Source organism: Diorhabda carinulata, chromosome 6, assembly GCF_026250575.1.
Source record: "Diorhabda carinulata isolate Delta chromosome 6, icDioCari1.1, whole genome shotgun sequence".
NCBI lineage: Eukaryota > Metazoa > Arthropoda > Insecta > Coleoptera > Chrysomelidae > Diorhabda > Diorhabda carinulata.
Window position 1 is genome coordinate 22,255,069 of NC_079465.1, and position 14,536 is coordinate 22,269,604.

A 14,536-nucleotide genomic window follows, 5' to 3' on the forward strand; every position below is an offset into this window, starting at 1 on the left:
AAGGGGAACAGAAGACAAAATGAGATACGAATAATCTTTTTAGCATTTTCGGATTGATTATTTGATAAGAAAACTTTAATTTAACAAAAAAAATACATACGAGACATCAAGCAAATTATAACAGGGAGATAAATCAGGAGAATACGATGGATGCTCAATTCAATAGAAGCCTACCCGAGCTAACAGCGAAGGAACTACGAAACATGTCAATGATATTTTTTCGATGTTTATCTACAGAGGATTAGAAAGATGAAACAATTCATCAATTTTTTTGGATTATTTAGCTTCAAACTTCAAGTAATAGTGAGAGAGAGTATGAATGTTATTGGTAGTTAGTTTAAACGTAAATTAAATCTTTTTTTTTGTTGTATTCGATAGAAAAAAATAGATTTTATTGCAGAGAAAAATTATTTTATCATATAAATACATTTATATATCAATTTAATTTCAAAAAATCTCTTGTTAAAATAAATATTAATAATTATTCGGTTTCCAATAATTATTTTAAACTAAATTATATATCTGTCATCAACGTGGAATCACCTTATCTAAAAAACAAATGCTGCGGATCGTTCTATCTTCGCTTAACCCAAGTATCCTCGGTGATCGTTTTCCTTGTCACCTGTCTCTCACCTGTATCCCCACTACCGGAGAGCGACCAATGAGAGGTGCGCGAGACTAAACGAGAATACTTGATCTCAACTCTCAACATTCATACGTTCGACGTCTTTAGAATCGGTTTACCTGCTACTACATTGTCAATATTAATTGTCATTGGACAGTTTGGTGATGTTTGAATCGGTTCGACGGACTTTATTGTGAATTTTTTTTTCGGGAAAATTTTCATTGAAACATCAGTGTTTGAAAAAAGTATCATGGATTTATCCGGGAGATGGTTAAGGTACGTTTTCTTTTTGTTTTTCTGATTAAATTATTGATTTAGTTAGCCGAAGGTTTCTCAACATCTTAATTTCAAAAGCAACCAAAATTTTTTTAGTAATTCGAAAACTATTTTATATTCGAGGTATTTATTAATATTAATTTCTGGTCGCTATATTTTTTGTTCAAATAAAAATTACATTTCTATTAAATATTTATGAGTTGTACGTTACATTGTTTTTAAAACTTTTTAACTGGTTTCTTTTGGTTCATTCATTTAAAAAATCTTTTCTGAAATTTATAAAGGGTGTCTCATGAATAATATCAATTTCCGATGTTCAATTATTATTATAAATGATTTGAAACGGTTTGTACCCGCAAATTTTTTGAGGATTGTCGCATTGCATATTCAACATCATCACGGATCTGAATCAAAAGGATTCTAATGGAAACTTTCCCGGAAAAACCTCATATATTCACTGTATACCTCGGATTTGGTAGCTCGACCATCTGATATGACTTTAAAGGGCACTAGATCTTCAGAATACCTCCAGTCACGTATCAAAACTTTCTGCTCGGATCGATCTATCTTTCCAATGAGTTCTGGTTGTTTTACAACTGATTTTCCACGTCGGGGTGTTGAGACAAATTCATTTTACATCGCTAGTAATAAATCTTATCTAATGATATTAAAGGGAGTCCGATAGTGGTGAGAGTACTTCTAACCTCAAAATTCCACGATTAAATACCGTTTGCTCATTAAATGTGTCTTCAACTTCAATTTTCTTAGCTGCAACGGCTGCTTTTAGCTTTTGTTTCCAATATACGAATTTCCACATCTTCAATTTATTGGTAGAAAAATTGCATGCTTGTATATAAAATTGAATATATAAAGTACTTTGAGGGATATCAATGTCTTTTAGGCATCATTCAAAAGATAAAACGTTAGCCATTGCGTCCTTTGAATTTTATTCTTAGGGGTGAATTATACAGGGCGAAACTTGAGGTTTAATGACATTCTACAGTGTTTGTAGCGCGCTCGTGGAAGTGCTTTGCACTCACAGATGACGTGGTCTGCTTGAATCTTTGGATGTCTCTGGGCAAACTGTGAGTTTTGCTTAAATGTTTGCAGCGCGCTCGTGGAAGTGCTGGGCACTCACAGATGATGTGGTCTGCTTGAATCTTTGGATGTCTCTGGGCCAACTGTGAGTTTTGCTTAAATGTTTGCAGCGCGCTCGTGGAAGTGCTGGGCACTCACAGATGACGTGGTCTGCTTGAATCTTTGGATGTCTCTGGGCCAACTGTGAGTTTTGCTTAAATGTTTGCAGCGCGCTCGTGGAAGTGCTGTGCACTCACAGATGACGTGGTCTGCTTGAATCTTTGGATGTCTCTGGGCAAACTGTGAGTTTTGCTTAAATGTTTGCAGCGCGCTCGTGGAAGTGCTGGGCACTCACAGATGACGTGGTCTGCTTGAATCTTTGGATGTCTCTGGGCCAACTGTGAGTTTTGCTTAAATGTTTGCAGCGCGCTCGTGGAAGTGCTGGGCACTCACAGATGACGTGGTCTGCTTGAATCTTTGGATGTCTCTGGGCCAACTGTGAGTTTTGCTTAAATGTTTGCAGCGCGCTCGTGGAAGTGCTGTGCACTCACAGATGACGTGGTCTGCTTGAATCTTTGGATGTCTCTGGGCAAACTGTAAGTCTTGCTTAAGTGTTTGCAGCGCGCTCGTGAGAGTGTTAGGCACTCATAGAACACGTGGTCTGCTGTTTTAGATCTTCTCCATGCACCATCGGCACTAGGATCATTCGTGATGGCCATAGTGTGAAGATACGACGTTTTGGATGACGTTTGTTTTTTGTATTCACGTCTAATTGACTGGCATTTTTTCAGTTCTCCAATTTGTATGGATAATTGTTAATATCATGTCATCTATTGAGGATCTCTCCACCATATTTGCATTATTTGAATGCTAGGCAATAGTTAGAAGTGTCTTTAAAAGGCTATTAAAAATTTGGAACCTAGGCGCAATTTTTTTATAGTTAAATTCAATTCCCTTCACTGTAAGGGTTAATTTAGGTGAGTTCGAACTTTTGAGATGATTGTGGGTTCGTTTTCAAGGTGGAGATTTCTGAATTTTGATGTTAATCAGTCTTGAGAGCTGCTTAATGACTAAAAAGTCGGTTTATTTTATCATATTTTGATATTCATAACGTTCAACACCCTGTTATGAAATAAATAATCAGTGGGATCACTTTTATAAACATTTTAATAGAAAAATTCATTAAACAACCCACTACCAATATCTATTAGGGTCTAACAGACACCCTTAAAATAAATCTTAGTTCGATAGCGTATGTATACGTGGACGTTACCTAGGTAACTACTAGGGGTGAGTAGTTAATGCCGAAGCTGATTATTTATTTGTCTATAGTGACGTTTGTTTCAATTTTTCGTACAGAAATTCATCTTTTTGTCTAACTTTATATATTTCTCCTAATATTTTATTCTATTTCAGTTTATTTTGTTTTGTTATCATTCTTTTTCCAATATTTCGAAATAAAATATGAGATTTGTCGTAGAAGTACTCGATCTGATAATATTTTGTTTACTTCCCTTTTTATACTAAAATCTGACTTTTTATTAATTATTCACATCGCTTCTTCGTGATTGAGGAATCTTGAACCATTATTGTATTTAGAAAATAATCTGAGAGGACTAAATCTGGTATGGTAGCAATACAAACTTTATTTCAATACTTTTGGTAATTGGAATAACGATTTTGAAGCTCATTGTTGGAAAATCTTTGACCAAAGAGTCATTTTTTTAAGTCTGGAAACATAAAATAATCCGAAGATACTGAGTCTGACGAATAGGGAGCGTGACGACGTTTTTGCTTGATATCTTCACTCAAACGTCGCCGGTTGAAAGTTTTTCATTTTTACAAGATAGTAATTGAAAATTATCAAAACGCGCATATCAAAAAACCGACGTCATGACCTTGCCTGCAGTTGGAACGGTCTTTGAACCTAGTCCTCCCTCTTCAGTCCATTGTTTTGATTGTTATTTTGGTTCGGGTGTGTGTGATGGACACACATTTCATCCACGGTTATGAAAAATTATCAAACACGCGATGGAAACATTTTCAAGACGCTGTTTTTGTTCCATTGTGAGCAAACGCGGCTTCCATCTTTCGCACAGCTTTCTTTAAGTCCAAATTTTCAGTTAACATGCGATGTACTGCACTTTTTGACATGCCTACTATGACAGCTAGCTCGCTTGAACATCCAGTCCCGCTTTGTGGATTTTCGTTAATATTTCTGGAGTCGTCACTGCAATGCTGGTCCTGTACGGCTTTGTTTCACCCAGAGAAGAAGCTAGTTCAGCTTTTATATCGGTTGGACTGAGGCCTTTCAAATAAACGTATTGTTTGATGGCTGCCAAACAAATACCAAACAATGTAGCGTTTTCAGTCTTCAAACTTAAAACTTTATATTACGTGGTAATTTTGAAACAGCCACCGCCATCTCTAGGTCAAATCAGGTATCTCGTAGTTAACAATACGGATGATTTTGCTTAAACACGTTCCTGTTGTTGGAACAGTCTTTTCGGAAGTCAGTTATCCATTTTGAGTCCATTGTTTTAATTATTTTTTTTTTGTTCGGATCTTTAACATGTCTTTTTAGACGATCTCGTGGCTTGTTGTTCTTATACGATTGACAAACAAATGTCCAAAATTTTCAACAATCACCAAATTTTCATATTGATCTTGTGGAGGATAAATCAGAGCTGGTTGAAATCCCTTCTATCAATAAATTATTTGTTTTTAATGTTGTTTTTTACCTACAACATCAACCCTGTCGTTTTTCTTCGATAATATAATCGTAGTTTTATGGTTTTTTTAGTTAGAAGTACGATGGACGTGTTTTTGAGTAAAATTTTAGTACGTGTGCTAATCGAAAATAAGAATTTATCGACCGGCTGCTTCAATACATCTTGCGAGTAAATAAAATAGATTGAATACTTTCGGTTTATCAGTGGATCGTTTAAAATGTTCAGTGCGTCATTTTAAAAACAAACTCGTCATTAATATCATTGCTACCGATTATTATAGTTTAAATAATGTTTGTTTAAAATATGTACCTGTTTCTATCGAGCTTTCACGTCTTATAAACAAAACGAGTTCTTTGAAAGTAAACAATTCAATTGTTTTATTGATATATATATATATATATATATCAAAACGAATACGATGAAAATAATTCGATGGATATTTTGAATTCAATGAAGCTCGAAAAAAAATTTAGGTGTGAATAATTTCGAATGAATATGGTGGGGTAGTTAATTGGAACTCGATTCGCGTGTTAATTTCTTTGGTTAAATATTTCAAGAATTAGTAATGAAATTTCTCTTCGGCGAACATATGGTGATTGATTTTGTATCTGATTTATATATTTTTCTTATAATAGAACCTTATAATATTTAATCGCTTAGCTCCAACCCTCGTGTCATATATTTTAAGCCCTAGTAGTTGTTTTTTTATCACCCTGTTTTCTACTCAAGAATTCCTCCGACTAGATCTAGTTCACTTTGTCTATTTTACCTCATCGCATCCTAAATTCTGACTTTTCTTTTTATCTCTAAAGCTTGCTTAATTATATTTTCTACAATTCTACAACTGCCTTTGTCTCCTTTTGATCAATCGTGTTTTCCATCTGTCTATATCCTCCCAATCACCCTTTCTCCATTGATTAATCTCGACGAGATTTCCTGGATCTTCTCGTTTCCATCTACCAATTTGACTCCAATCGGTAACATTTTCAAACCACCCGGTATTTTCTGTCATCATCGCTGATTTTCCTCCTTTAACTTCCCCACCGTATAATCTAAATCCTCCTCGTCCAGTGGTATAATTACTTGGTCATCCACAATATTCAATAAATACAATTTTCTGATTGGAAGGAATTTCCTTTTAACTTGTCTTCATATTCTTTTTGTTGTTGGTGTTTCGTTTCTTATTTTTAGCGTTTTCATATCCCTTTTCTCAATCGTGTTCTCCATCTGCCTACATCTTCCCAATCACCGTTTCTCCATTAATTAATCTCGTGGAGATTTCCTTCTACCAATTTGACTCCAGTTGGCAAGTTTTTTCAACCACCCAGTATTTTCTGGCGTTATCGCTGATTTTCCTCCTTCCCTAACGTATAACCCAGATCCGTCTCATCCTGTGATATAATTACTTGGGTCATCCAGAAGTTCCTTGCTGATTGGAATTCCCATTCCTTTGTACTTTTTAGTTCAGTATTTTAGGGTGTAGTTTTGAACAAAGTACTTGATGTAAAAGTTCTTCAGTTATAACTGGTGTTTTATCCAGTCTCCGTTATATAGATTTCTCTTTGTTTATCTATTTTGTTCCATAGCTACCCATTAACCTTGTACCATGAGCATTATATCTTATTCTTTCTGTTGTTATTTCGATTCTTATTTCCATTTTATTTTCTAAATTCTCTCTCCAAAATCTTGCTTCATGCTGATCCTTGATGCTTTTATCATCGTTTTACTTGATATTTCTACTTAAATTTGAACATCACTATGGATCCAATATCTCAGTTGGATGTCTTCCACCAGGAAAAAACTTCACATTTCTAAAGATGTGAAACTCGTACCAAAAGCAAGAATATTGAATATCAAACAAATAAATCGGGGAAATCGCTTGAACAAAAATTGGAAAATTGAAATCAGCTGGAAGGTATTTGAAACTACTTCTAGTTTGGATGATCAAGTTTCTTTATTAATTTCCACAATCCATTTCACCAGTTTTCATTCCCATGGAGTATTCTGGGGATCAGTCATTGAAGATTAGGAGGCACTCAGGATCTAAGGTATCTTCTTCCACAACTTTGACCTAAATTAGCATCTGTTTTAGTATTTTATATTCAATTTTCAGTATTCTAAGATGATTCTTTTTTGGTTTAATGATGTTTCTGATATATTAGTTTAATCCTAATTGATTTTTTTATATGAGATTTTCCTTTTTTAATTAAATTATTAGAGTACTACAAACATTTAGATAAAATTTTCAACAAAACGAAACCTCTCTGTTTTGCTAACAGATTTATGTGTAATTTGTACTCATCCAAGCACAAACATTTTGTTTCTTATAGAAAATTAAGTCAATTATGTGTATATAATAACGAAAAATAACAAAGGAATTTTTAGTAGCAGACATATTTGTTGTGTCGTATGAAATAGCCTTATCATCATCATCAAGACTTTCAATCCTTTCGATTATGGCTATCGCATAAAAATCCTTTTTTCAAGTGCATTACTCCTTGTTTTCTATTTCTATTTGATTTGACAGGTTTATCTTTTTTTTTTCAATATCTTACAGGCACAAATCGTTGATGATCTGTGAAAATAATTATTTAATTTTGTTTTAAAAAATTTGACAAACGACTTGACACATGTCAATTGCCATTTTCTGTAATTCTTCTTCCTATTTATTTATGACAGTTGTTTCCATGACGTACGCAATCATTGATCTTATTAATTTTATTTATATTTTTATTAATATTTTTGATTTTATTGTTCGTTTATAAATATTATTTTTGGCTTAAAAGCAATCTGATAATCGACATATTATTAAATAGAAGTAGATAACCAAATTTATTTACTCATTTACGTGTACAAAGCAGATAGTTTGAGCTCGAAAATGGAATTGATTTTGCACACACTATAACTAAATATTGTATTCTTCTTATTTATCGCATCGATACGGCCCTGAACTCGAACCAAACCCAATTTAGATGATGAATGGGGCGCTTTTCAGAACCTTTTATATAGAGATGATAGTCCGTACAATGAGATAGGTTGGTACAGTTTATTAACTAACGCCACCCAATAACAAACAAAACAACCACCACACACATACATTTTTATACCTTAGACTGACTTCACTTCCTGGGGATGGGGATGAAACTTTGTGTTCGTGCGAAAAAGAGCATCTGACAGGGCAATCATAGGATTGCACCCTCCCGCTGTGAGTTGGGCTAATAATGCAGGTTATTATGGTATTTATAATAGTAAGTAGTCGACGAAAAGCCTTCAAGTCGATTAGTTTTAACAGGGTGGTTCAATTTCCTTTATTGATACATATACTTACAGGGTAATTCTATTCTAAATTAAGATTTCATAGACAGTTTAGCAAGTAAATTGGTTCCCGTAATTTGATAGGTGTCAAATGTCAAATGTCACATAACGTCACTGTTAGAAGTTTAGTTTCAAGTATGGAAAATCTAAAAGAAGAAGTTTTATTAATCAAATCAAGGTGTGAAGAAATATTTTACGATTAATGCTGATAAATAATTTAAGGTATTTCGATTGAAAGAAAGTCAAGTTTATGCAGAAAAACAAGAAAAAATACCAAAAAAGAGGGAAACTTTGGATAAAGAAGCTCACTGAAAATTGGTTTACGAAAATTGGGCGGAAAATTCAAAACCGATAAGAAATTTTGTAAACAACTGATTTTTTGTATTCCCATTGTTATATTTCAACGAAACAAATCGAAAACAGACTTTCTTTGAGGTAATAGACTAAAAAAATATCAATGGGGATTAAATCGAGACTTTTAGGCGGCTAATTGAAATTCCATTCCATTTTATGGTAAAAGTTATTTTCTACGACTTTTATTGAAAGATTTATTGTATGTTTAGAAACTTTCATATAATCCAGGAAAATTATCGAACAGGACCAAAAAATAAAAGATGGGTAAATTCCGTGGCACTAATTATAATGTCCTTACAAGAGTACAATAATTTCAAAATTATTTGATGTAATTGCTTGGAAGTAAATGATGAGAAGCAATTTTATTTGCTTGGACCTCGAATAAAATCAATTAAAAAACATTTTCAATAAGAAGTTTCGGGCATTATTTGGTTTTAAAATTGTTATCTAATAAAGGAATATAATTTTTTATTAATAATATTAAACTAATTAACTGATTTGGTTGTTCTAATGTTGAAATAATAGTTTCGCTCGATTTAAACGTTTAAATTCTTTTTTATTATCAATCATCAAAAAACTAGAAAATATCTGAAAGAAGTTGGTGAATTTTTTGCAATAACTTCTCCTATTGATAAATGTTTTATCTGGTATCGAGCTTCTAGACTAGATTTTGAAAGGTATACGAACGCAGGACATTAAACATCAACGAATAAAGTTGTTTGTGTGTGATACCAAATTTTTTAATACTTATTAGTAAGTAAATTTTTTATTTCATTTATTTTTTCGATATTTTTTAAACAAAAACATCGTATTTCGTTTATTCAATGATATATTCATGAATATTGATATTTGTCTGTATGAAATTTTGTCAATATTATTATTTCGATAAGATAACAGCATCATTTTTCTCAATTCTGATCGCTCTCACAATATTGATTATTGTTGTATTATATAATCTACGATAGGGATTTCACAGAAATTTTAACCGTTAACCATTAACCAGGTGCGATTGACTTTATACTCTATGAATTAAACGAAATAAACCTAATAAAATGCAATTTCATTCCATATTTTATAGAAAAATTATAAATCTGCTTCTTTATTCACCCCTATCCGAAATAAAACAAAATTTCTCGCGAAGACATCAAGTGTAAACAGAGTTGCTTTATCTACTTTGTTCTAACATGTTGAGAAAATTTTCTAAGGCTATAAATTCAAATAAAAAAGCAAGTCCTTGAATAATTTTAAAGATTCGACGAGACCGCACTATCAACAGGGGTTTTAGGGTCGTCAAGTAAACTTCCTTGCTTTGTTTGGACCCCTGGACGGTTTATAATCTCGTTAAACAACGCAGTTCGCGTCTGAATAAGAAAACTTCAATTCATGAAGAAGGTAAGCTGAGGCGATTCGTGAATAACCTGTTAATCGATGTTTCCTAACAAAAAAAAAACCTCACAAGAGCTCCAATCGACTCGAAAGCAGTTTAATTAAGCAAGTAGCGCTGTAGATCAATATCAATCGTCACGGGTCAGCTGACCAAACGCCAACTGCCAAAATTCAAAATAAGCAAATTCTTGAATAGTTATAACGTTTTGACGAGACTGAAATATCAACTGGGTTTTTAGCGTCGTCAAGTAGACCTCCCTGCTATTTTTGGACCCCTGGACGATTTAGAGTCTCGTTAAATAACGCAGTTCGCGTCTGAATCAAAAAATCTCAATTCAGGTGGCGCTGTAAGCTGATATATATGGATATATCTTGGCTCAAAGGCATTTGAAGACCACAAGCAGGTATAGCATTCCAGAATTCCACTCAAAATGATTAGCTATGACCAAGAACGAAATGTAGAACATTTTCAAGAAGCTACCATCAATGGAAAGATACGTTAAGCTGATATAAATCTCGAAAATCAAAGTTACGTGTTGAGGAAATCTTCTATAGCTTTGTCATGAAATAATTTGATATTTATGTGGTCAAAATCTTTTCAAACTCGACCAAGTCACTGATATCATATCTTAAATGGATAGGACTTGATTTACCGAGTGTTTTTAGACCAGAATGGGAGTCGAGTGAAATTGACATAACAAGTTATGGAGAAATGGAAGTACAAAGCAACAATCAGACCTATATCAGGTCGAAAACAGCAAAAAAGAAACAGCTCTTGAAGACTTCAAGCGAACCTCGACAAAATCACTACTAAACCAAGAAAGAAGCGAAAACATTACGAATGGGTATGGCAAAGTGGAAAAAATTGAACCAAAATATAAATCGAATTACAGACAACAATATGGAAGAAAGAAGAAGACGAAAACACTGATAAATACGATTTTAGAAAATATATTAAAAAGTGAAAAATATTTCTGATCATAAAAATAAATTTACTAATAAGACAATGTCATTATTATAAAAGCGGGTGTGTAGATGATGAAAATAATGTGATATAAAAAAATTCTAATACGACCCCTCGTTTCTGAGTTATAAGCTTTGAAAGTTGCGAAATCAAAACTTATATTTAACTATATTCTAAATTATACATTATTAATTTTTCATGGATTATGTTTGTATAAATAATTGTGGAGGCCAGTGGCGGCTAATGCCCATTAGTAAACAAACCGTAACTTTTACAGGGACAACCTGTGCAATCTACAGATAGCAGAAATGAATTTGTCAATCGATTTTTTAACAAAAAGGTACTTTTCTTTTGACTTGATGAAATTTGTGGTATATCAAGAAAACCGTTCGCTATAAAGAAACATTCTGACGAGAATTATCATAAATTGTGATTATTTATTAAAAATACTTACAGAGGGTGTTAAAACACGGGATATTTTAAAAGTTTGGTATATGCAACACCGAACGTAATGATCGGTAGAATAAACTGTTCAACAGGGCTCGTACGAGAAGTAGTACGAGAAATGTTGTTTTTTAATGTTATCTACTCACCCTGTATAACCAATTATTATCGCAAAACGGAAAATAAACAGTCTGAGAATTCTCGTCGATTTTAAAGAGACAAAGGAACCGAATATACTACGAGTAAGATAGAATAGAATGAAAGGTAGACACAGTGAGACACATTTCGTGCTCACAAGTTGATATTTGAGTTCCGCTGTGTGAAGATGAAATCGTTGTTCTTGGGGGAGAAGATTTCATTAAAATAACAATTTTCGTTATGGTACGATGGTCACCCTGCATAATACGAAAGTTTGTGTGTGTGCGACTGGACGATCACGAAGGAAAAAAAAATAACATTTCGTTCGTTAGCTAGTTTGTAACGAAAAAGTCCTTAATAATTAAATTATTAGATTTTAATGACGTATTTATATATTTGTGAGGTATCAAGTTTAAATGATTTGAATAACCTCGGTATAATCTATGTAAAAACAGGAAATCAAATTTTATAAAATTACATGAAATTCGTAACGATATTTCTATATTTTTCAACGTGGGGCCCACGCACTACAAGAGGGAAATTTAAATGAAAACAAAGCAATTTGAAAATAAATTCGATACGAGTTTGCCCTCTGGGCTATTTACATGCAAAACCAAATGTCGGTGCCAAAATTCAAAGAAAACGCAAGTTCTTGAATAATTTTAACGTTCTGACGAGACGGAAATATCAACTGGGTTTTTAGCGTGATCAAGTAGACCTCCTTGCTCTGTTTGTCCCCTGGACGATTTAGAATCGCGCTAAACAATGCAGTTCGCATCTGAATCAAAAAACTTCAGTTTATGAAGAAGTTAAGCTGAGGCGATTCATGAGGAATATGTTATTCAATGATTTCTAGCAAAAAAAAGCTCCAAGGAGCTCCACTCGACTCGGAAGCATATTAATTAAGCAAGTTACACTGTAGATCATTATCAGTAACAATCATTTCGAGTCAGCTGACCAAACGACAACTGCCAAGTTCAAAAAAAGCAAATTCTTGAATAGTTACAACGTTTTGACGAGACCGAAATATCAACTGGGTTTTTAGTGTCGTTGAATAGACCTCCTTGCTCTGTTTGGACCCCTGGACGATTTAGAATCTCGCTAAACAACGCAGATGTTCGTACCTGAATCGAGAAACTTGAATCTACGAAGAAGGCACTAACCAATCAGGCAAAGTACCAGGAATTAAAGTGAAAAACAAATTAATTGATTGATTTGGATTCTTCTTATAAAAAATATATTCAATCACGCCGTTTTTATGAAAATGGTTTTTTCATTAAAATTGATGTATGAATATTTTGGATTCAAGTTAAAAGTATGATTAAGAAACTACCGAAATTAAGCTAATTGCTACGTTAGGTAATGTATCTCAACACTTCGGTGACTATTCAATCAAAAATCAACATAACGACGTTAATTTACGTAATGTAACTTTTCACTTTTATTTATAAATAAATAGCGTAGAAAAGAAATTGATTATTGGGTTTTTGTGACGTTTTTAATGCTGGTTTACCTATTTTTTACATTTTCCAAAATTTCAATTTTCGTTTTTTCTTTTCGTTTAAAATACAATTTTTCGTCGTAACGCAATTGAAACAATTATCATACGAGGACTGTCCCAGAAGTACCTGGTCTAACCTAAAGATGGCCTTAGCCCAACCAATGTACAAGATGGTAGATTCTAACGACGAAGACTCCGGAAATGTTGAAGATGATGGATGGATGATCGTCGACTGAAATTGGGCGAACTAGAAGACATTGTAGGCATTTCAAAAAGTGTAGTACATCGAATATTAACTAAAAATTTGGATATGCGCGAGATGGGTTGCTCACAATGGAACATTTCCATCGAGTGTTTCACAAAAATAAAGCAGTTTCATAACCATGGATGTAACGTGGGTCCATCACTTCACACCCGAAACAAAATAACAATCAATACAATGGACTGAAGAGGGAGAACTAGGTACAAACAAGAATAAGACTGTTCCTTCTACAGGAGTCGGTTTCTTGTAATGCGCGTGGGATAATTTTGATTAACTTACTTGAAAAATTGAGAACTATCATTAAACGAACTTATTGCAACGTTTGAGCAAAGACATCAAGCAAAAAAGACCGCAATTGACTAAAAACAATGCACCAGCTCACACAATGGTTTGAATTGCTACTTCATGCATCCTATTCACCAGATTTAGCCCTCTCTGATTAATTTCTATCCCTAGACTTGAAATAATGGCCAATGGTTAAAGATTTTTCAATAATGAAGAGGTGGTGTCGATTGTTAATGGTTATTTTGAGAAGTTTGACGATTTTTATTTTTGTTAAAAGAGAATACGATGATTTTTTCAAAAATTTTTGCTTTCTTTGCAGAATTATCCTCGTAATTCTTGCTTTCTTCGTCCAAAAATTGATGTACGTTTTATAGGGAGGTTCGGTGCGGGTATTGGGCAATCAAACCCTTCATTAGCTTGATAGAATTCGCAAATAGTAACCCTGATTCACACCGTTGAATAATCAGTTATTTAAATAGAATAATAAACGATTCATACGTTCATAAAATGGTCTAATTATATAATTATTTATTGAACTAATTTTCCTTTAATGTTTGTAATTTGAAAGGAAAGAAAAATATGAAAAAAACGTTTGTCAGTTCAGCGATGTGTGTATTGAAAATAACCAAGAATCAAGTATTTAAAACCAAACAGATGTGTAGATATATAACTATAATATAATATAGTAAAATTTATAGCAATTTCGATATTTTCTATTAAACAAAATTCTCGGTCTGCTAAACAAAATACCAATGTTTCATCTCCGAATCAAGAAAGCGTGCATAACACGAAAACTCTCCTCTTTTTATTATAATAATCAGCAACACAAACAATCGCAATGTTTATATAATTATTTCATATGAAATCTAATTAACTGTAATTTTTTCTTCGATTTTTATAATCAAATTGTAACAATTCAAAATTTATCTATTTGAAGAAATAAGGAAACAGTCGTATAATATACAAAATCACCCAAAGAAAATTGAATCACCCAGATGAAGATGTTTGAATGGTTGAAGATGAAATCAAAGACGGCAAATTATTGTGAAAAACCGAGAAACGAACAAACAAATAACTAAAAAAAGACATGAAAAATCTAAATATGAAGTATACACTGGAAAAATACAATGAACAACAAAATTACCTTTGAAAAAGTTCAAGTGAAAATCCTGAGTTA

General features: G+C 33.0%; 1 protein-coding gene across 2 annotated transcripts in view; it reads left to right on the top strand.

Annotated features, from left to right (window-relative positions):
- The first annotated feature begins 707 nt into the window (after positions 1 to 707).
- The window catches only part of LOC130894806 (ras-responsive element-binding protein 1), a 41,453-nt gene continuing 27,624 nt past the window's right edge, over positions 708 to 14,536 (top strand). Inside the window, exon 1 of one of the 2 annotated variants that reach the window (XM_057801799.1) lies at positions 708 to 901. The gene's annotated coding sequence lies outside the window, so the exon portion shown is untranslated. Of the gene's footprint in view, positions 902 to 9,028; positions 9,133 to 14,536 lie in introns of those variants that run through there. The other variant, XM_057801800.1, reaches the window with a different exon arrangement.